Source organism: Rattus norvegicus, chromosome 13 (genome assembly GCF_036323735.1).
Source record: "Rattus norvegicus strain BN/NHsdMcwi chromosome 13, GRCr8, whole genome shotgun sequence".
In the NCBI taxonomy this organism is placed as follows: Eukaryota; Metazoa; Chordata; class Mammalia; order Rodentia; family Muridae; genus Rattus; species Rattus norvegicus.
This window is the reverse complement of record NC_086031.1, coordinates 107,581,120-107,603,397: the sequence shown is the minus strand read 5'-3', so window position 1 is coordinate 107,603,397 and position 22,278 is coordinate 107,581,120. Positions and strand designations below refer to the sequence as shown.

General features: G+C 45.7%; 1 long non-coding RNA gene across 1 annotated transcript in view; it reads right to left on the bottom strand.

Moving 5' to 3' along the window:
- Nucleotides 1-12,193, bottom strand: part of LOC120096361 (uncharacterized) — a 54,947-nt gene extending 42,754 nt beyond the window's left edge. The window contains exons 1-2 of the long non-coding RNA XR_005492780.2: nt 9,499-12,193; nt 1,150-8,132 (exon numbers count right to left, since the gene is read on the bottom strand). This is a non-coding gene — a long non-coding RNA (uncharacterized LOC120096361). The remainder of the gene's footprint in view (nt 1-1,149; nt 8,133-9,498) is intronic.
- Nucleotides 12,194-22,278: the final 10,085 nt, after the last annotated feature.

The window sequence follows — 22,278 nt, the reverse complement described above, 5'->3', positions numbered from 1 at the left end:
GAGGAGACTTGTGGGGCTTAGTGATGCAGCAATTCAAAGACACCAATGAGAGAAGAAACGGAGGAGAAACGGATGGTAGGGAGGGTCAATGTCCTTGACATTGTTTTGCTCTTTTAGGTGAAAGAGAGAGCATGATCGCCTGTCACTCAGGATTGGGGCTCAGGCCCAGCATGGAAATGGCAGTCACTGCCACCTCACAGGGTCCCTCCTATATTCCTATCCCACTCAAGGAGAAGGAGGCCTCCACCCTGGAGAAGCCAACCCTCTATGGTTAGAAGCATAAGTGACTCCACAGCAGGGTTGTGTGTCCAGCCAGTAAAGCACCCTGCAAAAATGTAGCCCCTGGCCTGATCTGAAAGCTGGAAATCAGGAGTTGGAGGTCAGGAGAGGAAGGTTAACTAGGCAAGCACCTCTCTAAGCCCCTGCCCCAGCCACCCCATCTCCCAGGAGTTCCTTAGGTGCTAACAAGGATGTACCTCAAAGGTATCCCAGACATTTCTAAGAGGCAGGAATCAGCACTGGCATCTGATTTAAGGTCGCTTCAGAGAGTGGCTCACTAGAAGGAGACTTTCTCATAATGGAAATTTTTCCACTTCAGGGAACAAAGGCCAGCCCCTTCCCAGCAAGCCCCTAGCTACAAGTGGGAACAAAGTGGAGATGCAGTCAGCTAGCTCTGGCCAGGATCCCAGGGGTTTGCCCTCAGTAGGTCACAGCTGGGACAGGGGACTTCAGGGGTCCTGGGAATAGCCCCTTGAGAGTTCACACAGTGGAGAAATGAAGAAGGCCCCCTCAGCTGCAGGGTTTTCTCAGTGCCCTCTGACTTGGTTTCTGAATACAGCTTACTATTCTAGGGATTCATGCTGGCTGACAGCATTTCCTTCTGCTCTGGTTTGCGCTGGTTCTGCCTCCTTCTTCAGCTCAGTGGGTGAACCAGAAGTTAGGGGCCACTTGAATCAGAAGAGACCTTAGAAGCTGGGCATTGTGGAACACACCTGCAATCCCAGGACTCAGAAGGCAGAGACAGGGAGTGGCTGGTTTGAGGCCTGCCTGGTCTACATGGTGAGTTTCAAACCAGTCTTCGAGTGAAGGAGGAGAATGGGGAAAGTCTCTAAGGAAAGCTTACAAATTACCAAGGTCAAGAGTACCTACCAAGGTCAAGTGGCTACCAAGGGAAGGTGACGGTCCATCTATCTATGGTCACACAAGGCAAGGGCTCTGCAGATCTGGTGACTCCCAAGATCATGGCATGGTGCAGTTAGACTCCTCCAGAAAGCTTGCTTCCTGAGGAAGATAGATTTGTTACAAGAACTTGCATAAGGTAAAACCATCACAAAAATTCTGCTGTCAGGGGCTCTCAGTCACCAACTACTTGCTCCTCTTCTCCCAGCTCTAAAATATTCAGATACAATGCCCTGTTCTTCCAAAATCTTCTGAATTAAGGTTTGCAGTCAGTTCTGAAGTTAAGACTTCCCACCACATGTCTGCCCACCCCACTTCGTGCTCCTCCCCAACAACGGATCTGCGTCCTGTCTGCATTTCTGTATCTTTGAAGCACTGCACTTGACCAAACTATCAGTTCCCTATAAATAACCGAGTGTTTGAACAAACCGGTAATATGAGACCTTAGCCAATACGCTGTGTGTGTGGGGAGGTCAATAACCCTGGAACACATTTTGGGTCACGCTGAGGAAAGGATATGGCTATTTTCAGACAATGGAAAAACAACTCCAACATAAAGATTTCCCATATAGAAGTTTGCTATCCTGCATTACAGTCTGTGTGCCTGTTCTTCCCAGTGCAAATGACCCAATCGCTTATTCAATCTCTGTTTCGACTCTGACTCCCTGGCAAGCCCAAACAGTGCTTCTCACATTGGAGGCACCCACAGTGTTCATCAAACTGCATTTCTGGGTACTGTGAATGCCTCTTGTGGGAAAAAGAGTGCTAAATGTTCGCTCAGCTTTTCAAAATCCCGGTCCTATCGATGATCCATTATCAGCTATTATCATAATGACATTTTATAAACCATCCTAAAAGTTAGAGACTAAAGCAACTACCTTCTAACCTTTCCTGTGGGCTCACTGTGAGGATGTGTTCCCATGGTGCTCAGCTGGAGAGGAGGAAGAAGCTAACCTGAGATGGCCTAACTCTGGGCAGCCTATGCTCACATTGCTGTTTGTAATCCAGCATCTGGCCAGTTTACACTCACAGTGAAGACAATGGGGCTTCACAGACAGTGGAAACACCCATAACCTCTAGACAACTGGGCTCGGAACCCACTAGACTAACAGCCAGCACTTGACTGGCAAGAATGAGTCACCAGGCCAGCCCCGAGTTCAAGGGCCAGGGAAATCAATTCCAATCTGTATGGAGGGAACTTCAGGGGCTTGCAAGACTGTGCTCAGTTTCACAATCCAACTGTCTCGTGATTCCAGTTTTAATATGGAGAAAGAAAATAGCTAAAATTGGATTCAGCAGTGGTGGGGGCAGGAGCATACATTTACTAAAAATCATTGAACCGTACTCTTACAATGTCAGAATTCTGTAAGATGTAAATTATCTCCTAGCAAGGCTGTTGGGGGTAGAAATACAAATCTTAAAAGTTTATTAGAGAACACTCAATTCAAGATTGTCCAAATCTGCACTTAAGCTCAGGTGTGTCCTAACATGAAAGTCCACCTTTTTGCCAAAGCGGTGTCCCCGTAACTAAAGTTTACACTCTCAGAGTCAGGCAGCCGGAACTAGAAAGAAGCTCTATAGTTAATTCTGTCAATCACTCCTTCCAGCAGCCATGTAGTACAGGAGATACATTGTCTTCTTAGGCTGAGAAACAGAAGCAGATGTAGGAGACCTGGCTGGCGAAGGGTGTACAATTGGGTTCCAGGGTGCTCTGTGCTAGAGGGATCCTAAACCATATTCCTTCCAGAACCAGAAGCAGCAGGAAGAGTGAATCTCCTTCCCCTTGTAGTATCTTGCAGAGACACTCACAGAGTGTCTAGGTCTCTGGGATCTATCGCCAGATTCTGAGTCTGCGTATTTCGCATTATTGTACACAGATTCAAATCTATATGTCTCATTTCGGATTGGTCAGGCTGTCACAGGTATGTCCTCTGCCGGTTCAGGTCCCTGTCATAAGGATTTTTGGGAAGGAGGATTTCTTTTGAGAGGAGGATTCTAGGATGTGATTCTCCTCTCACAGACATCAAGGGATCTATGAGCATGGTGAAGAAATGAAAAAGGCCTGGCTTTATCTGGTAATTTGGATTTGTTTCTGATGAAAAGAGGAAAAGAGCCCCGTTCCAGGGAGGCTGTGGACCCAGCTCTCCATCAACACAGCTTGAGAAGCTTTCATCAGCCACACACAGACCACATCAAACACTGCCCGAGAGTCGCTCCTGTGCACACGTCAGGCAGGGTCAGGCAGACGCTACCACACGCTCTTTCAAGATATTATAAACTGGTATCAGAGGCAGAAAAGGAGGCAAGGAAGAAGGCCAGGGATACGATGGTGAAGAAAAGAGAGACACCAAAGCCTAGAGAGAACACAGGCCAGAGAGGGTGCAAAGGAGGAAAATGGAAGAAAGAAAAACAGGGAAGGGGAGGGACCTAAGAGGGCAGGAGACAGGGTAGAGGGATTGTGCGATGTCCCAGGGGAATCGAGGAAGGGGAAGGACCGAGAGGAGGAGGGCTGATATTGGGATGTAGAGTGAATAAATAAATATATGGGAGGGAAAAAAAAGTACAGCATTGCCAGGCAGGCTAGCAAGGGCAGGCCACAAGCTGGAACAGATGAACGGCCTGTGGATGGGGGTGGGGCGCAGTCCACAGCCGCCACCACCCTGAGGACATGGTGATCTGGAGCATTCTTGAAGTTCAACTAGAACAGCCTAGCTTTGCACAGAGGAAAAAGGAGAGCCCCAGATAAGCAGGCACCATAGCTGACTTATATACTGGCTTCTCGTGACATCTTTACCTCCCAAGAAGGGCTGTCTAATCATCCTTGGCCACCCGACTTAGGCTCAAGTAGAGGGCATTGCTATTAGACAGCCCAGACCTTTCTAGAGAGCGCTCCCCTTCTATTGCACAGAGGTCAGGCATTGATGTATCAGCTGAGGCCAAAAATCTGCCCCTCTGAGTAGATCAAGTTTGATTTTCCAACTAATTGGAGGGAAACAAACTCATTTATGGTTCAAACTGAGCAAATGTCCCCATCTCTGTAATGGACTTGGCTCTGTCATAATCGAAGCGTAAAGGTCTGTGTGTCAGAGTAGCCCATGTGGAGCGTTGGGGACCCAGTGCCAGCCAGAGGCCATGGGTGTGAGAAAGGCTTATGCACCAAGGAAGAATGTGAGGCCCGGGAGGCGGCACACACTGTGACACCAGCACTTATAGATGGCAGGGGAGATTGAGACAGGAGAGTTGCCTGGGACCTCCCTGACCAACTAGCACGGAGAATGGAGCATGCAAACAGACGAAAGCAAGAGAATCCTCTCCTGAAAGTCATCTTCAGACCTCCACGCCAGCTCCTTGGCACAATGCACACTCGGACTCACACAGTGGCAAATGTGAGTGCAAACGAATCAATAATCGAACAAATAAATAACCATAAAATCTCCAAAAATAACTCCACCGTCAGAAGCAGCATTCTGGAGGTAGCCCGTCTGCGGCGTACCTGGCAAACTGGCTAAAACTTAGACAAAATACTAGGAACAGTTTGATAGCAGCTCTCCATATTCAAACCTGGGGTTCAATAAAAGCTGATGGAGCAATAATGAAGCTCTCCATTTTACATGTCTCATTTTATTAATCCCCAGAATAAGGCTACTGGACACGTTTTTCTTATTACTATTTCCCATTCACTAATGAGTCCACACAGACTCAGAGAGGTTGGGTTACTGGCCTAAAGCCACAGAGCAGCCTGGTGGAGGAGCTGGAAGCTAGTTTAAGCAGGCTGGATGTTCCATTCCTCCAATTGCAGATGGCACAGAGGAAGATCTTTTCATCCCTGTCTCTACTTGTGTGCAGCATGCAGGAGAGGGTGGAAGGGATAGGCCTGGGTCCAGGCTGGGAAGGGCTCAGCTTGAATAGGGTAGTAGCAAATAGCTTGCAAAACTGAGGCTCCTTAAACAATGAGTTTTGAGCTTTGGAACAATGGTGAAATGGTTCGTTAAGACAGCATGGTGAAAGGCTTGGCCTGCGTCTTGCTATTCCCCTTTACAAAAGCGAAAGACCAGAAAATTGGTTCTAATTACCTCGTGCCAAAGGCATTAAAGACTCTGCCCCTCACATGAAGCAACCCTTGGCAAAGAGCTCACCAACAGGAATGACTGCACCACCCTCCCAACAACAGCTCTCCTTAGGACTATATAACCTGAACGGGCCTCCCAGTCTGCTCCATGCAGAAGAGTCAGAACCCAGGCGTCCAAGGGGCGTGTGATCACATCCCCACCACTTTCTGCCTGCTAACTTCTCTCAGGAGTCTCTTCACCTGTAAAATGGGGGCTATTAGGAAAACATTAGAAGATACAAGGGCTGGTGACATAGCCCAGCCAAAAAAAAAGTGCGTTTGCCCTGCAAGCATGAAGAACTGAGTTTAATCTTAAGATCCCATGTAAAAATGAAACAAAGGTCAGTGTGGAGGTATGTGCTGGAAACCACAGTTTGTACTTGGGGGAGGGAGATGGAGCCAAGCAGAACCCTGAGACTGGATAACCAGTCAGCCTAGCCTGCTTGACAAGCTACAGGCCAGTCTGTCCCCCGACCCCACCATCCCCAAAAAAGAAAGAAAGAAAGACAGGAAGGAAAGAAGGGAGGGAGGGAGAGAGAGAAAGAGAGAAAGAGAGAGAGAGAGAGAGAGAGAGAGAGAGAGAGAGAGAGAGAGATTGACAGCAACTATAAAAGAAAACCTAAACTCATCCTCTGGCCTCCACATGGGTTTACAAGCACATGTACATGCCCCTTTGAATGTGTGTGTGTGTACACACGCACACACAGAGAATGAATGCATAGCTTCTAGTAGCATATGACAAGCTGAACAAAAACTACCAGTAACCAGTAGAGGTTTTTTTTTCACCCCCTCACCTCACTTATTTAAAGCTGAAAAAAGGAAATTGCTTACATAAACACCAGATAGAGTCTGGCTATCCTACTCAAGGCAATAATTACAGAGCTGCCTCAGAGAACAGAGCGTTCCAAGAATGGAGCACACATCTGAAACAAGTTCATTAAAAATTTGCTTACTCATAAAAGCTACTACCATTGCAGCCTGACGAATAGGGAGCACAGCCGCAGTAAATAAGAAAATGCTGTAAACAAGCCCACTGCCGGATGATCCCCACTGCATGGCTTCCCTCTATGTGACACATAAGTTCTTAACCTTTTATGGCGCCTGTCTGACAAGTCTAGGGAAGTTTGTTTTATGCGCCCGTTTGCTCTGAGTTTTCCCCAAACTCCAAGTGGATAGAAGAGCCTTGGGCTTCTCTGCTGAATCTCCCAGGGTGGAATGGAATTAACATGGCGCTCAGCAAGCCGTAGGCCCATGTCTATGTCCACTGGCAGCATTGACAGGCTTTCTCTATCTTCGCAGCCTATCTGGAGGGTCCTGAAACCCTAGCTCCTTGTTTTTAGGGCCTCCACGTGCATCCATGGGCCAGTATGTATTCTGCTGCCCCAACCTGAATGGGTAATCTGCAAATATGTGGAAAGAGCCCTGGCTTGGAGAACAGGACGCTAGGATGACAAGGTAGCCAGATGTTTAAGGCTGGATGCAGCCATTTAATGTTTCTGGTTCTGTAAATGGCAGTGTCCGTGACCACCCTCATAATGCTCCTGTGGAGGGCAAATGCATCCACAGCCATGAATCTGCATCTGTGGACAAACAGGTGTGGTCTATATGAAACACTGGTGCCTGGGCTCTGTTCTGTGAGCTGCACACCCCACATGTGTGCATCCTACCTTCAGAGTTTTGAGTCATACTGCAATCAGCATGACTGAGACTTCAGAATGCTTTCAAGGCATTTCTGAGTGCAGATACAATCTGAGGAGCCAGGATGGGAAGAGTCAAGTGCTGGACCCTGCACTGTCTCCACCTCATACCCTCCTCCCCACTCTGCCTCACTCCCTTGCTATAAAAAGGCCAACACCTCAGAACAGAAGCGTCTGGGGCTTTTTCAGAGCCTGGGGCCAAACAAAGTCATCAGAAACCATGGTAGTCTTCAAATTCTTACATAGCAAATGTGTAGTCTGATTGCACTGTGCTTTGTTTTCACCGAAGCCTCACCTTCTTGATGGCTGCCTCATGGGAAGTTAAAAACAATGTATTCCTAGTTAAATAAACCAATACCGAAGGCTACAATATTTCAGATATTCTGAAAAAAAAAAGACGTAAAATAAGTCATAGTTTTGGAGAACCAGATAATTCCAAAGCAAATGTCCTGGAGACTTATTTCTCTGAGTCTTGGTGTTGGAGCCTATTGTGCCCAGACAGAGGAAAAGCCTGGCTTGAATTCAAATATGAAGAATATAGGCATTTAGGCGATGACCCTTTGCTGTTATCCTGGAAATAGTCATTTTACATCCACTATGTACAAACATTGTATGAAGCACTCATACAAAGGCCCAGAAGTCTCGAGAAGACTAGGGAAGCATCTCGCCCAGGAGTGTTCTGTGGTCTGTGATGGATTCTTCAAATTTAGGCAGCTTTCACATCACCAATGCTAGCTTCAAATCAGTCCCTGATCAAAGAGTAACGGTCAGCTGATCCATTAACTGTGGGCTCTCGGAGGGATGAGACTAGGTCATCACGTGTTGTTTCTCTCCAGCTCTAGTCGGCGCCTACCCCTGCAGGCATCGGGGTGAGGCTGCAGCACTGAGAGCAGCTGTCAGCCCACCTTGGTGGTCAGCATCCACCTGTGTAAGTTCCCCTTGCCTGCCTGTCCCCACCTGGCAGAGGAATAATGGGTTTACGGGGAGCTGGTGTCAGTGATGGGGAACTGTCACACAGTAGGTCAGCAGTTCACTGTGAGAGTGTGCGTTCTTGTTAGGAATAGAATCACGCAGCACTGCTTCTGGAGAGCCTGGCGATGTCGTGATGCAGCCAGGAACAACAGCATAGGCACCATCGGATCCTATAGCTAAAAGAAGAAAGAGAAGTATGTGTGTATGCGGGGGGAGGGGGTGTTCAAGTGAATTTTCTCCCCATTTCGATAAAATAATATGCTCTGAGCCCAAGACCTTTTCCCTCCTGTATGCTGCCCAAAACTCATTTCTCCAGCTGTGATCTAAGCCACCATAAATCCTGTCGGGGTCAGAATGGCTGACACAATTTTAACTATGAGAGAGCACAGAGTAAATGGTGTCATTATTATCCCCAAGAGCTGTGTACTGCCTTTTCTAGGGGACAACATAAAAAGTCATATTTTTTGGTCTGAACATATACAATATTCAAGGAATGTACACAAATATACAATTTGTGAGGGACAGGTTCAGGAACTCAAAAGCACAAAAATTGTCACCAGAGGAGTAAACAGAGTTAAAAGTGAATACTCTGTGTCTGTTTTAATCTCCTGGCTGTCATTCTACCTCAAGTCTAGAGACACTATTTCTAAATGAAGCGTACTCTATCCGAAGCCCCACTCTTCTTGGTCCTCTCTGTTCTTTGTGTCCCTGGGATTAGCTTCCTAGAGCTAATGAAGGCAAAGGTGAAGGGTACAATCTATGACAAGACAACCACAAGCCCAGGGTCCCTTGGTCCCTCTAGGCTCAGTAATTCACTGGAGTGGTTCGCAGAACTGAAGAACTGCTATACTGAAAATTACAGTTTAATCCGAAAGGACTCAAGTGAGGGCCAGGACAATTAGAAGACACACAGGGCAGGGTTTGAGAGAACTGCCGCTTCTGTGCCATCTTCTGAGGAAGTACCACCCCTTCCCAGCACATTAATGAATTCGGTGCCAACAATGCTGCTGTATTATTGTTCAAGAGCCTCCCCTGGGGTTTGGTTATGTAGGCTGGATGTTCAAACTAAGCCAGCTGCCCCCCTCTTTCCTGCTGAAAGCTGAACCATATCAGGTGACTTGGTACTGGTCTCTCACCTCAGCATGGTGGAATTATCTCTAGTTCCTCAGGAATCACCCCATTATCAGGTGCCTGTCCCAAGGCTGACCCTGAATGGCAAAGATGCTCTCACACTCGGGGTTATTCCAAAGGCTGGTTTAGCAGCTCTATCTCTAAAACCCAGGGCAAAGGTATTCAAATCCAGTTGGCATCAGTAGGGGATCAGTTACGGGCTCTCCCTACTCATGGATAACAAAAGTCTGTTGACATTTGAATCCTTTATCTAAAATGGCACAGTGTTGTCTATCACCTGTTCAAGCCTCCTGTCCATAAATTACACTATAATACAAATGCTATGCTGTGTTCTCTAAGAAAGCCTGTCAAAGCACATACATGTACAGTTTAGATGATTTTATGAATATTTTTTGATCCATAGCTATGTACCTATAGATGTAGAATCCAGTTGTGGGGTTGGGGGCAGCCATCTTTCATTTTATAGCAGGGGGAAAGCTCTGGACTCGCTCTTGCTGATCCCGACAGTCTAGACTCAGTACTGTTGGCCTACTGTCAACCTCTCCGAGACAAGGTCTTGCTAACTTCTCAGTTTCAGTCTTCTTCACTACTATGGCTGGCCAACTTTGTTTTCAACTGCTCCCCATGATGGACTCTACTACCTGCCCACATGATCCTTGTGGGCCTTTGCAGACAAGTAAGTCATAGGACTCTGGGGATGACCTGAGAAGAAGCCCAGGTAAGACCAGACAGACAGAGCCCATCCAGAATCCAGGAGTGAGCAGAGTCAGAGGTGCTGCCCAGGAGCCTCAAGAGGGATGAAGACACGGCCTATGGCTATGAAAACCCAAGGAAAAAGAATTTTCAGTATGGCTTACAATATGTCCTTAGAGCAGGAACCTCACTGGTGGCGGGCTGAGGGTCATTTAAGCAGAGAAAGAATGGAAACTGGGAAACTGGTGTAGATGTGCAGCTGAGGGGAGCTAAGAACCAGAGAGGCTTCAGAGAGAAGACAGAAGCTATAGCACAGCCAAGTTCTGTCAGGAAGAATCTGAGAGAGAAAAAATGAAGCTCATAAAAAAAGAGAGAGATAATTGAGAAGAGGAGGCTGGGTAAGAGACAGCAATAGGGAGGGAAGTGGGGGACAGGAATCGATCAAGCAAGCTTCTAAAGGAACTGCGAAGGGAAACTCCAGAGGACAAGTGGAGGAATGGATGAACAGGGCAGAGCTGGCACTTGGGTAAGATGAGTGAAAGGGAAGAAGACGCATGGAGACACAGAGACCATTTGTTAAGTTTTATAGCCATGAGTTAAGGGGAGAGGGTATCCCACTCTTGGCTTCTATGTCCTCTGCAAAGAAGGAAACTACTGCAAATGCTTACTAGTGAGAGCCAGGCATGCAAGGGGAGGAGAGAAAAGGCTGAGAAAGCTGGTCTAGAGAACAGGAGAAGGAGGCTGCCCAAGGAAACCCACAAGGAAACGATGGACTGGTGGAGTCTGGGAGCCCACAGGCTCTAGGGAAAGCCATGCGGGTCAGGTGGTCTCCTTCAGGACATACCCGCTTGACCTCACTTTCCCAAAAACTAATTGCATCCGACTCCTAGGACCTAGGACCACAGAAGCAAGGCTTTTCCTAGAAGAACAGGCAGAGTTTCATTCTCTCCCCAAGCACCCAGGCACCTTTGCACATTGTCAGCAACACCCATTTAGAAGAACGCTTCGTCAGATCAGAAGTGAAGGCAAAACGAGATAGTTTTTTTCAGAAGAGTAATGAATCTAACAGGGTGATTTTCCTTTTTCTTTAAATACTTCTAAGCTCACGAGGGAGAAGTGCTGCGCACATTATCTGTCAGACTAAAGCGCCGTCTCGCCTGTGAGTCCCATTGACTAAGATTGCCCTCGGAGCTGTAGATTTTTTTTTCTTTCCTGAAGCACAGTTAGCGGGGATAGTTTTTCTGTAAATGGCCCCATTTCATTTGCATTTTTAGCTTTCGCAGCAGAGTTGAAGCCTTAGAAATGGTTCGGAGAAGGAGGCTGTGATACCTCCAGCCTTGGAGCTGCCTGCCTGAAGCTTAGGAAATTGGGTGTCAGCTTCTCTCAGAGTAGAGAGATATTACTTCATATTTGTGCATGCTCTGGTCTCTTGATGGCCTCATTTAGCCGCGAGCACTCTCCTGCAACGATCCTTCTCCCCAATAAAATTAAATATCATCTCCCTCTCTCTCTCTTTTTTTTAATAAGACATTTTCTTGTTTAGACTGAAGAGAGACAAGGTCAGAAATTGAGTTTTCTGCTTCCTCTCACTGTTGTCTTTTGACAAGGAGAGAATAGAAAAATGGCAAAGGAAGTTCACACCAAATCCAGACGAAAAAAAGGATGAAGCTGGAGCAGCCCAGGGCTCTCTCCACACCACGACTCGATTCCGGCTCTCTGTCCTTGTGGGCATTTCATCCTATAGCTGGGAATCTGAATTGGAAGCCATATTGGGGTCGCAAATCCTTCTGAATTTGAGATGGTTTATAAAGCTGTAGAAGGAGCTAATGGCACGATGTCCGTCTTTCCATATTGATTCTCAAGTTTGCCTACATCCCCCAATAACCACAGTCAGGGGCTAATGCCTGCAGTCGCTTCCAATGCCTGTCCTCCCAGTCTCAGAGCGAGGATCTCCAAAATAAGAATGACAGCAAGACTCCGTTTTAGTGGTTTCACGGTTTGACCGAAAGATGCTGTATCCGTGGATAAGGTGGAAGAGCCACGTCTTGACTGGAGGCACGTCTAATTTAACACACAGCAGCCTGTACTCTACAGTAAGCTCTGTGCCCAAGCTGCTTTCACAGGATCGGGAGCAAAATTTACCCGCAGATGCCTCTTTGAAGTCCACTTAGCACCATGTTCGCAGAAATGAGTGAGATAGCCTCAGCTATCTGATGGGGCAGGAACCCAGCAGGGAGAGAATCCCAGGCAAGTTTGGCAGGCATCTCTCTCCCTGGTTGTCGCAGACCCCTATGGCCGTTAAGGAGGTTTACTAGAGGGATGGGGGATGGGTCTCAGTTTACCATGCACGTGGGCTTCCTGCTGCTGAGAGTCTGTGGTTTGGGCACGTTGCAGAGAGAGATGTAGAGTTCTGTCTGGCTCTGTTCCCTGTGACTCTGTGTAACCGTGACAGCTGGGTCCTCCCACAGTGTTCTAGCAGGGTCCCTACCAACATGTCTTGCATGTCCTATCCCGAATTAGTGACTCCACTCAGCCACCAGAATGTGATGAGCTGAGCTTCTGCGCTTGCCTTGTTTAAACAAGGTGCCCTGAACTCCAAACTGACCCAAAATACACATAGTTAAGAATGACCTTGAAAACCCCTGATCCTCCTGCCTTCACCACCCAAGTTCTGGGATTTCAGATGTTTTCCACATGATAGGTTAATGTAGCTCTGAGATTAGAGCCCAAGGCTTGTGTGTGCTGAGAGTACCTTCATCTTAGTTATGCTTCACCTCTCACAATTATTTTCCCTGGTGATTTCTTGTTATACTTCCTGTTCTGAGCCTCTGCTCCCAGGCCAGGTCCTGCCAGAACTCTTACGTCGAGCCTCAAGAACTTCCTCCTCATCAAATTCCTTCATAACCTTGGATTCTTCACCTTTTCATCTGAACCTGGATCTCAAGACTTATTGGCTGCCCTACCACTTTCCCCGCAGTCTTCCAAAGGGAGACTGTCTCTTACCCCTCAGAATCACAGGGATGCTGACAAGATCCCAGGAGCCTTACCACAATCCTGATCCCTTTAAGCTGAGGTGAGATGCCCACAAGGGACGAGAGGCAGGATGGGGTGTGGTATGAAGTGAACCCCAGGTTGTTCCATCTTCACCCTCCCTGAGCACAGACCCCTAGACAGTCTTACAAAATCTCACTTTGAAATGATAGATAGTAATCTCTCTTATGACACGTAATAAAACCAGGCTACTGTTCTGGTGTGGTCCTCAGGCCCATGACTAGTAATCGCTACACCCTCTGTTCCCCGTTACCATCCAACATTCTCTGTTCACAACAGGTACAGCCCATGCTGTTCACTCTTCCTTCCTTCTGACCCAAATCTTAGCCAGTGGGGCCTCAGGGCTCCAACTCATCCTCACCCTGGCACCTTTTCCCCTCTTACCAATGCTCTAAACTACGTGTGTACAGTTCTAACTTTGACTCCAGCACATTCAAATTGTAGACTATGACCCGCCCCTTTCTACTTTGTTGTTCAGTAACGTACACTATTTCTTTCTTGGCATTTGAGACTCCCACACCATTGAGTCCAGGATGCTTTCACTTCAGCCCCACTTCTGTCAGCTAACGCTTATACACTATGGCTTGCTTTTACATGTGCCTAACAAACTCTCACCCCAGAACTCATTGACTCTTAGCTTTCTCTGTCAATATGGTTGTGTGTACAGCGTTCACAGAGCAGACCCAATAGCTGCCCATTTTTACAGGTGAGGCAACTGAAAAAGCAATTCATTAAAGCCTTTAGACCAGGAAGAGGTCTAAGCGCCACACTGGCACTGACTTCCAAGGGGTCAGCCCTAGCATCCTCTACACGATGCTGAGCAGGCAGTAACACTCTCTTAGGAGATGCTCATCTTCACTTTTGGGTCAGCCTCATACCAGGCAGCTCAACCGGCTGACAGCATCTTGCTGCTAATGTGTTTTTCTTTGAAATGGTAGAGTTCCCTTCAAACCTGCTGGACTTCGAGCACAGCCGGTGCCTAGCGAGCAGGTATTGTGACCCTGGGGGCTGAGGGATGAAGAGGGGCATGACTGTGTACGCTGAAAGAGTCTTGGCACTACTATCTATCTCCAGAACTTGTCATCTTCCCAACCTGAATGTCGGTCCCCATTAAATGTACTTAGAATACAATCGGAAGCCACTTAACTCAGAGATGGCACATACATTGATCCAAGATGTATTTTCTTTCCTTAGTGCTATTTAAGGACACTTCCCTACTTTAGGAAGGGATGCCTGAGCTGGGTAACCAACCTCCTTCCCATCCCTAATTCCTCCATAAAGAATGCAGTGTGGGCCTGGAAAGCAATGAGAACTCCACACTGCTCTGTGGTGGAAACTGACAGAATCACTGCCACTACCTCAAAACTTGGGAAATATATATACCCTGCAACCCAGGACTTCCAATCCCGGTGCATTCCCTAGAGACAGTTTTGTGCATGAGCATCAGAAATCAAACACTCAAACATTCCTACCAGCCAGCAACAGCTACAAAAACTAAAATCTGGAAACGGCCCAGATGTCCATCAACGGGAGGAATGATGGACAACGAGTGACATATGCTTACAGGGGAACATTCTGATCTTTGGGAAAGGCATTAATTGCAGCTGCGTGCATGAATCTACAAGGGTGGGTTTAAAAACACACGGAGTTAAAGGCAACAGCAGCAAATGAAAGCTCCAAGTATGATATGCATGGTGTAGAAAATGGGGAAAGTAGTTGGTATAATCTACGGCTGCATAATAGGCTGTAGGGACACTTTTAAAAAGTAAACGATGGGCCCTCACAAAAGTCTGAAGAGTGGCTGTTCTTGGGAGGAGGATAGAAACATGAAAATGTGATGGGTATGTGAAGTGGAAACTAACCTAAGGGATCTTTGGAAAGTCGGTCGTGTTGGGTGGTGTTTTCCTGGGGCAAACACGTGAAGAAGTGCTTTCCTGAGGTGGAAACAGGTGAAAGACTGAGGCAGTCTCGTGAAGGAACATTTCACTGAAGCAGACACAGGTGGAAGGCTGTTCTGCTAAAGCAAGCACGTGAAAGGACATGTGGTGAAGGGTTCTTTGCTAACGACATGCATGTATTGGTCCTCATTGCGTCGTTGAGCTGTATTTGTTGAGACTCCATAGAAAGAAACCAAAAGACGTCTGGTGGTGTGCTGCGGCTTCTTGCTGCTGCTGTAGACTTGGGTTGATTGGCAGAGGGATGTCAGCTGAGACAGATGCACTTGGTGAGGCAAGATCCGTGGAGGACACGTGGTATTTGGAGGGATATAGATGGAACTCTATGGACAGTGGTGGAGGCTGAGCACAGCTTGCTTATGGAATCAGTCAGCTGTGCAACGCTTGTGGGTCTCATATCTTCACTGATCTTCGATTTGCCGAGAGAGGCACAACCAAGAACTTGTCCTGGTGTCCCTACTGGTCCTTCCTGCTGACTCAAGCCAGGGCTGAGGCCTGGATAACTCTTCTGGTAGTGCCACCACTGCTGATTTGTTTTTGATATCCTGATACTACAGCACTAGACTGCTGGTATATCCGTGAAGTGTATGGGAGTGAATTGAACCTACTGTGAACCGAACTGCCAATTTCCAGACAACACAGATGGGAATTGCTCCAAAAAAATTTCCTCTTTTTTTTTTCCACATGGAAAGGTTTAATAAGAGAAGAGTAGAAGAGGAGAGGCACGTAAAGGCTGGCCATGAACATGTGAAGGAAAGGAGGGAGGAGAATGGAGAGAGAAGGGACAAAGGGGAAGAGAGGAAGAGCAAGAAAGCATGAGCAAGAGAGCCAAAAAAAAAATTTCTAAACAGGTCCACTTCCCTTGTATCCTTTTTGTCCCACTACCTCTGGTGGGTGGTGAGCTAAAAGGGAGGTTAAGCTTTTAAGAACTATCATTAAAAATAGGATTTTAAAAAATAAAGTCACAGGTATGGCTAGTGGCAGTAGTCGAGGTCAAGGGGGGACTGCAATGTTTTCTCACAGAGCCTGGAAAGGCTAAAAGGGTAAAGCACACTGGATTATGTGTTGATTAGAAAGCATAAGCTTCTGTGTGCATGGCATATTACATACAAATCTGCTTTTGTATATGCCAATATCAAGAAGGCATGGGCCTGTTCAACCTGTGGCACAGAACAAGTTTCTGTTTTCATGCAGAGTTGATGCTCTGAAAGCCATTCTCATCATGAGATTTCCTTTCAAGCACCACAAGAAACCATTTACCACCTATCTAAAAGGCCTGCAGCACCAGATACTCAATGCCTGTCAGGATATCCCATCTTTTTCTAGTGTTATGTTTTTTAAGGTTTCTTCTATAGGCAATGAAGTTCTTGATGTGTTTTTGTTTTTTTAAACTGGTAGAATATATGTGATTTATATGTTTCCATTTTAGACATTGTTAAGTATAGGGATCAGTGCCATTAGGTACATCTATGGTATTGTACACTACTACCATCCTTCTCCATTACATTTTCCACGTTCCAACCCAAATGTCCCATTCAACAATAGCTCCCCATGCTTTCTTCTTCCAAGTACCAGGTACTTTCTATCTGTGAGTCTGACAGTTGCAGCACTCCATATCTATGGGTTAAAGAATGCTTATCTTTCCATGGCCAGATTATCTTATTTAGTATAGTGTCCAAGAATCTCTGTAGTGCATGTCGGGGTCTGCCTCCTCTGTATGCTACTTTATTCCACTATATCAGATGGAATATTGTTTTCTCATTCCTCTACTTATAGGCATTAGAATTGGTCTCGACTCCCAGCTTCGGTGTGGAATGATACAGTAAACAGGCAATTTCTGCCTTTTTACACAGCTAAAATATTTCTCCTTTTAACCTCTTCCAAATAGTCTTTATTTCTACTACCTTAAGGCCTTGTTAGGTAAACTCTCTTCCTCTTCATCATAAGGAAACTTTTAGTTGTTTACTTTTCAGTCCAGGCATTAGAAGGTCTTTTAGTCAGTCTTTCCATCAGTCCTCATAAAATGTTTCCTGGGTACCTCAGCAGTCTAATACACTTCTCTGGAGACATCTTATATTACATTAACTTTTGTGGAAACCACATACTATTGTTTCATTCCCTGCTTACAGCCCAGTGAAGAGCTCTTCAGTTTTCAAAATTAACAGTTGCAAAATAAGATCTTCCCTATCTGTGTTTTTGTGATTTTGAGCTTTGGTGCAGTAAATTAACATTCATAGGTGCTGAGTATCACCTTAATATTTGACCTGGTTTTCTAGTCTATAAAGATGATGATGGTGGTGGTGATGGTGGTGGTAGTGGTGGTGGTGGTGGTGGTGGTGGTGGTGGTGGTGGTAATGGTCTGTAGTTTATGTATGTGTTTGCCTTCAGTTGTGTGTATAGGTGCACATGCTCATGCATACAAAGGCTAGAGTATGATAATAGGTGTCTTCCTTGATCCCTCTTCACCTTATTTTTAAGTCAGGCTATCTCACAGAACTAGAAGCTCATCATCTATTAGCCTAGACTGACTGAATAGTGAGCTCTAGGAATCTGCCCATCTCCTGAAGCCACCAAAGCTGGGATAACAGGATCTTGCCATTGCACCCAGCTTTTCTGTGAGTGCTAGAGATCCAAACTCAGATCCTCATGTGTTTTACTGACTAAGACATCCTCTCAGGCCCTAGAGATTCTTCCTAAGGCTATCCCATATACCGAAGTTTACAATACCGAAGTTTAGAAATTATTATGTTACTATGTTTCTTCTAAATATTCCTCTGCAGTATTATACAGCAAGGCAACTTCTGTCCTCACTACTGAGTTCACTGTGGAAATTATCATACTATAGGTCTATGGATACTTATGTATGTTTCTTCATGCAGCCAGTCCATGAAGGGTCAGATTATGGTGCTGTATCAAAGCAGGTAGACACAGGTTATCTTGTTCTTTTCTGAACATGCATGCAGTCTATTTTAATCACATTGACCAATCTTAAGAGGTACAAGATCCCAAACAGTTAACCTCTGAAGCAGGCTACTTTTCTTCTTTATTCTGGAAACTTTTTCCATTCTTTATCAAAATGGAAAACAAGAGTTTTGGGGTTTCCCTGCATCTGTCTTTAATACATGAAGATGGATCACCTGAACTGGGAAACTGCAACTCCATGTGAACACCGAAGCTCGTGCTTGCAAAGCCTGAATTTGACTGACCCTGACTTGATAAAAACCACTTGAAATCTCCTGAGCTTCCAGCTTTTCTAGCTCACTCATCAGTTTCCTCAAGCCACTGGCCTCTCCAAATTCGGTAATTTTTATTATTCCCCTTGCTACTTTAAGCCTTGTGTGCTATAAGTTGTGGCCCCCAGAGGGTAAGAAGAAAAAAACACCCAGGTCTTGCAATCAATAACAGACTTGACTGGTTCTTTCCCTATAGAATGAAGAGTTTCTTCTCATCAGGTTTAGAACTACAAGTCAAACCAGCATACGGGAGTAGAAGAAACTGAGTTGCTATTTCATTAGCCTGGGGGACTTCAGGACCTGTCTGAGTGGAGGAATGGGACAGTGCTAACCAGAGGCAGCACTGTCACTTGGACAGGAAATCTCCTGCTGCAAATACATAACACTGTAAGTGTCCAGCATTAAATGAAACAGTGCCCCTTAGTTTCCTTACTACAAAATCCAGAACAGTATGTGTTCCTAGAAATCCTGACTAAAACCCCCTAGGAGACCACCACTAGTCACCCCTTTGTCCCTGGATTTCTAGATGTACAATTCCAGCAGACAGATGCTTTGGAATTTCTATTCATTAGTAAGTTTTAGTCAATAACGTCTTATGTTACTGGAGTTCATTTTCTAGATAAAATAGAAGCAGGCAGTTTGTTCAATTTCAGTAGACAGGCAATGTTTTTTTATCCAATGTTTAAAAAAAATTAACAGGAGCAACAAATTGCAAATCCAGACATCAAGAAAAACCAGTACATAATTAATCATTTAAGTCAATCAGATGAAGAGCTGAGATAAATAAAAAATGTTGACAAATCCTTATCAGAGCATCATCACAACAAAGCAAGACAGCTGCAAAACCCAAGCCTTTTACCTTTGTTTGAAAGTGTAAAAGCCTGACATGTCTCTCATGCTCTGCTGTGCCTTGAAATTCTCCTGCAGATCAAAAGACTCCCCTCGAATCCAGAGAATTATCTATCTGCTCAGAACCATGTGTTTGCTTCTTTCAGAGCAAATAACTTAGTCCATCAACTCTGACTCTTCTAAGAAGGCTTATTTTCTTATCCTTCCTCATTACAACACTTCCTTGCCCTCTACCCTTCAAACACCAGCCCCCTTCCTATCTTGTACCCCAACCCAGGCAAGACAGAGCCAAGCAGCTTGCTGCTGCCCTTCAGTAGAAACAGTATAGGTATTCAAGTGCTGTGCACGGGTCTCTGTGACCTCCTGTTCAGAAAATACTGTCCCACAAAAGTATCTGCCCTCTTCAAGGCTTTTGAGCAAGTCTGGACAGCAGGGGATGGTTGTGAAATTAAATGAGGTCTCCTCTTCCCCACCCCCACTCTTGGTAGTGAGTTTAAAAAAATGGGAAGGAGTTCTCTTGAAACAATGAACCATGACAGGCTTCCTTTTCTCTCCAACAGGTTTAAGATCAGCAAAACATGTGCTGTCATGTTCGGATGCCAGGATGAGAAGTGAAAGCATTCACACTGACTATGCAGAGGGTGAAACCTGAGATACCTGGTCTCTTACAACTAGCTCTCGCCTTCCCTAGTGGTCTTTGAGGAAAGGGGGAAGATGCCAGGGATTTGTCAGCTACACAGGAAGGAGAGATGGAAAAGGAAGCCGGGGAAGGGGGTGTGGAGGGAAGGAGAGGGAGGGAGGGAGATATCTGCATGGTTAGATGAAAAATATGCAATGTTGAGCTCAAATTCATTTAAAAATTAAATGTATGCTAGTTACCCAGAACAGCCATTCATCCCTGGTCAACTGTTTTCCCAGGAAATTGATCTAGATATCTAAATGGTATCGAGGTGTCTATTAGTACATTAGACAAAGTTTTATGTTTTCAGAGATTTCTCTGCCATAAACAGGAGAATTTGACTAGCTATTCTTGGTTAAGGAAAGGTCCGACAAAAGGGGGCACATACTGTAGTTATTCGAGGTAATGAGATCACTAGCAGCAGTTCTACAGCAAAGGCTATTTTGAAACAGCCTACTCTGCCATGTTAGTGGCTGAGTCTAATGGAGTCAACTTAGATCCACAGTCTAGGGGAAGAGTAATCAGAGTGGATGGGAATTATTAGCCTCAAGTCACATTAAGACACTGGAGTTGATGGGTTGTCATAACGATTAGCGTATGGAGCGCAAAGTGACTAGAAGAATCACAGGTAACTGCAGAGGCCACGGGAGCTCAGTGAGATGCAAGAGATCAGCTGTGAAGGGAAGATGAACTCAGTTATGTACAGGTTGGGCTTGAGTCCTGTGGAATATCCAGATAAAGATGATGAGACTCTCAGAGGAAGGAATCTTAGGCTTAGGACAAAGGCATGGAGTAAGGGTGAGACTCTAGGAAGCACTAGATACAGGAAGTTCCTCCAGAGGATATATGGGATGCAGTGGAGAAGTCTATATCCCTCCATTCCCTCATGAGAGAATTCCCAAATCAAACTCCCAAAGTGCTTTAGAATTGACCATCATCTTGGATATCCAGGAAAGGTGCTGCATTAGTCGGGGACATCTTATCAAGTCACAAAGGACCTCAGTTGCCCCATTACCTTTCAGTAATAGGTAGGTGCACACACATGCACACAAGGGCACACACAATATGTACAGAGAAGCTCAAGGTCAACCTTAGCTGTCATTCATCCTCAGGTACCATTGGTCTTTGAGACAGACTGTTTTACCAGGCTGATCCTCCCTGTTTAGACTAGGCTGACTGGTCAGGGAGCCCCAGGGATCCTCCTGTTTCTACCTCCTCAGCCTGTAGCACCATACAGGGAAGGCCCCTAACATGTTTAAGAGAACTTCAGGACTTCGTCCCAACAGCTCCAACCTCATCTCAAAGCCCTCAGATTCCTCTAATCCAAACCAAAGTCCATGTGTCCACACAACCAGAAAAGAGCTTCTACCTCAGTGCAGCCCAGCAATGAAAGGCAATGGTTGTGATGAGCAGGGGGAAGGGAGAAGGTAGAGGGTCAGTGTGCACTGCCAAACCAGGGAGGGCTGAGGCTGCTCCTCTAGTTACAAGCCTACTTAAGTTCCAGATATTTAGACGTCAAACCAAGCCCATTCTTAGTGGTAAAACCTTATTCTTAAAGCAGGTGTGGTATTATATCCCTGCAATTCTAGCACTCAAGAGGCTGAGGCGGGAAAACATTTTAAGTTTAAGATAGAAAGAAGGGAGAGAATGAGGAGGGAGGAGGGGGAAGAGAGAAAGGAGTCGGGGAGAAAGAGACAAAAAGAGGGAGGGAAAAGGGAGAGACAGAGAAAGTTGGTTAAAAATGTTTAGGGCTGAGGAAGATTTTAAATTTTGAAAAGGGAAAATTAATAATAAATCAGAAGAAAATCCCCAAAGTCTGAATTTTAAATGGCTCCTTTCTCTATCAGTATAAAAAAGTGCATCAAAAAATATAAATTTTCCCTGAACATCCTCCCCCATAGCACAAACATGATTTCAGATTATCAGGAAGTACTGTTCCCAGAAATGGCCATGAAGACATTAACTAATTGGAGAGAAATAGCAAGTTCATCTTCAGAGCTGACTCAAGGCCTCTCCCAGCTTCTGGCCACACGGAAAAGACCCAGCCAAGAAAGCACTCCCAGAATTTTCTAAGTGCAGGGGCATAACAGTAATAAACCAATTGTCCTTTCATTTTGGATTCTAAGGATTGCTTTAGACTTTCCTTTCTCCTCTTTTCAATTTCCCAAAACACTTTTTAACAAACCAGCACTTGATTAATCAAGTTCTGGTGACCTTAAAGAAACTGTTATGGCAGATAAAGTGCAGGCTGAGTCAAGAAGTGGGCTGTTGGTCTCAGACAAGTATTGACCACTAAGGCCAGTTAAAGCTAAGCTCTGGGACCTTTTTAAGACTATAATTTATACAAACATATCCTGAGTTTAAAGTGTTTTAATCTGTAGAGAGTGCTCTTGTTATGGCTCTCCAACCGTATGTTCCCCTCCCCTCCCCTCTCCTCCCCCCTTCTCTTCTCCTCTCCTCTCCCCTCCTTTCTTCTCCTTGAAGGGAAGAATTCAGTCAGAAGAATAATTTGAGCAGAAGTTTATTCAACAAAGCTAAACAAAGCAAATACTCCAGAGAACTTAGAGTGGGGCTTTTCAAGGTGGGGAGCAGTTAAGGAGATTCTACATTGTGAACTTTAAAGAGGCTTTTGGAACTATCTATGAAGGAGGGTAGGGTGGTCCTTTCCCTATCTTGAATCATACTCCCTTTTAGAGTATTTCTTCCCATGATCCTCTACAAAATCCCACCA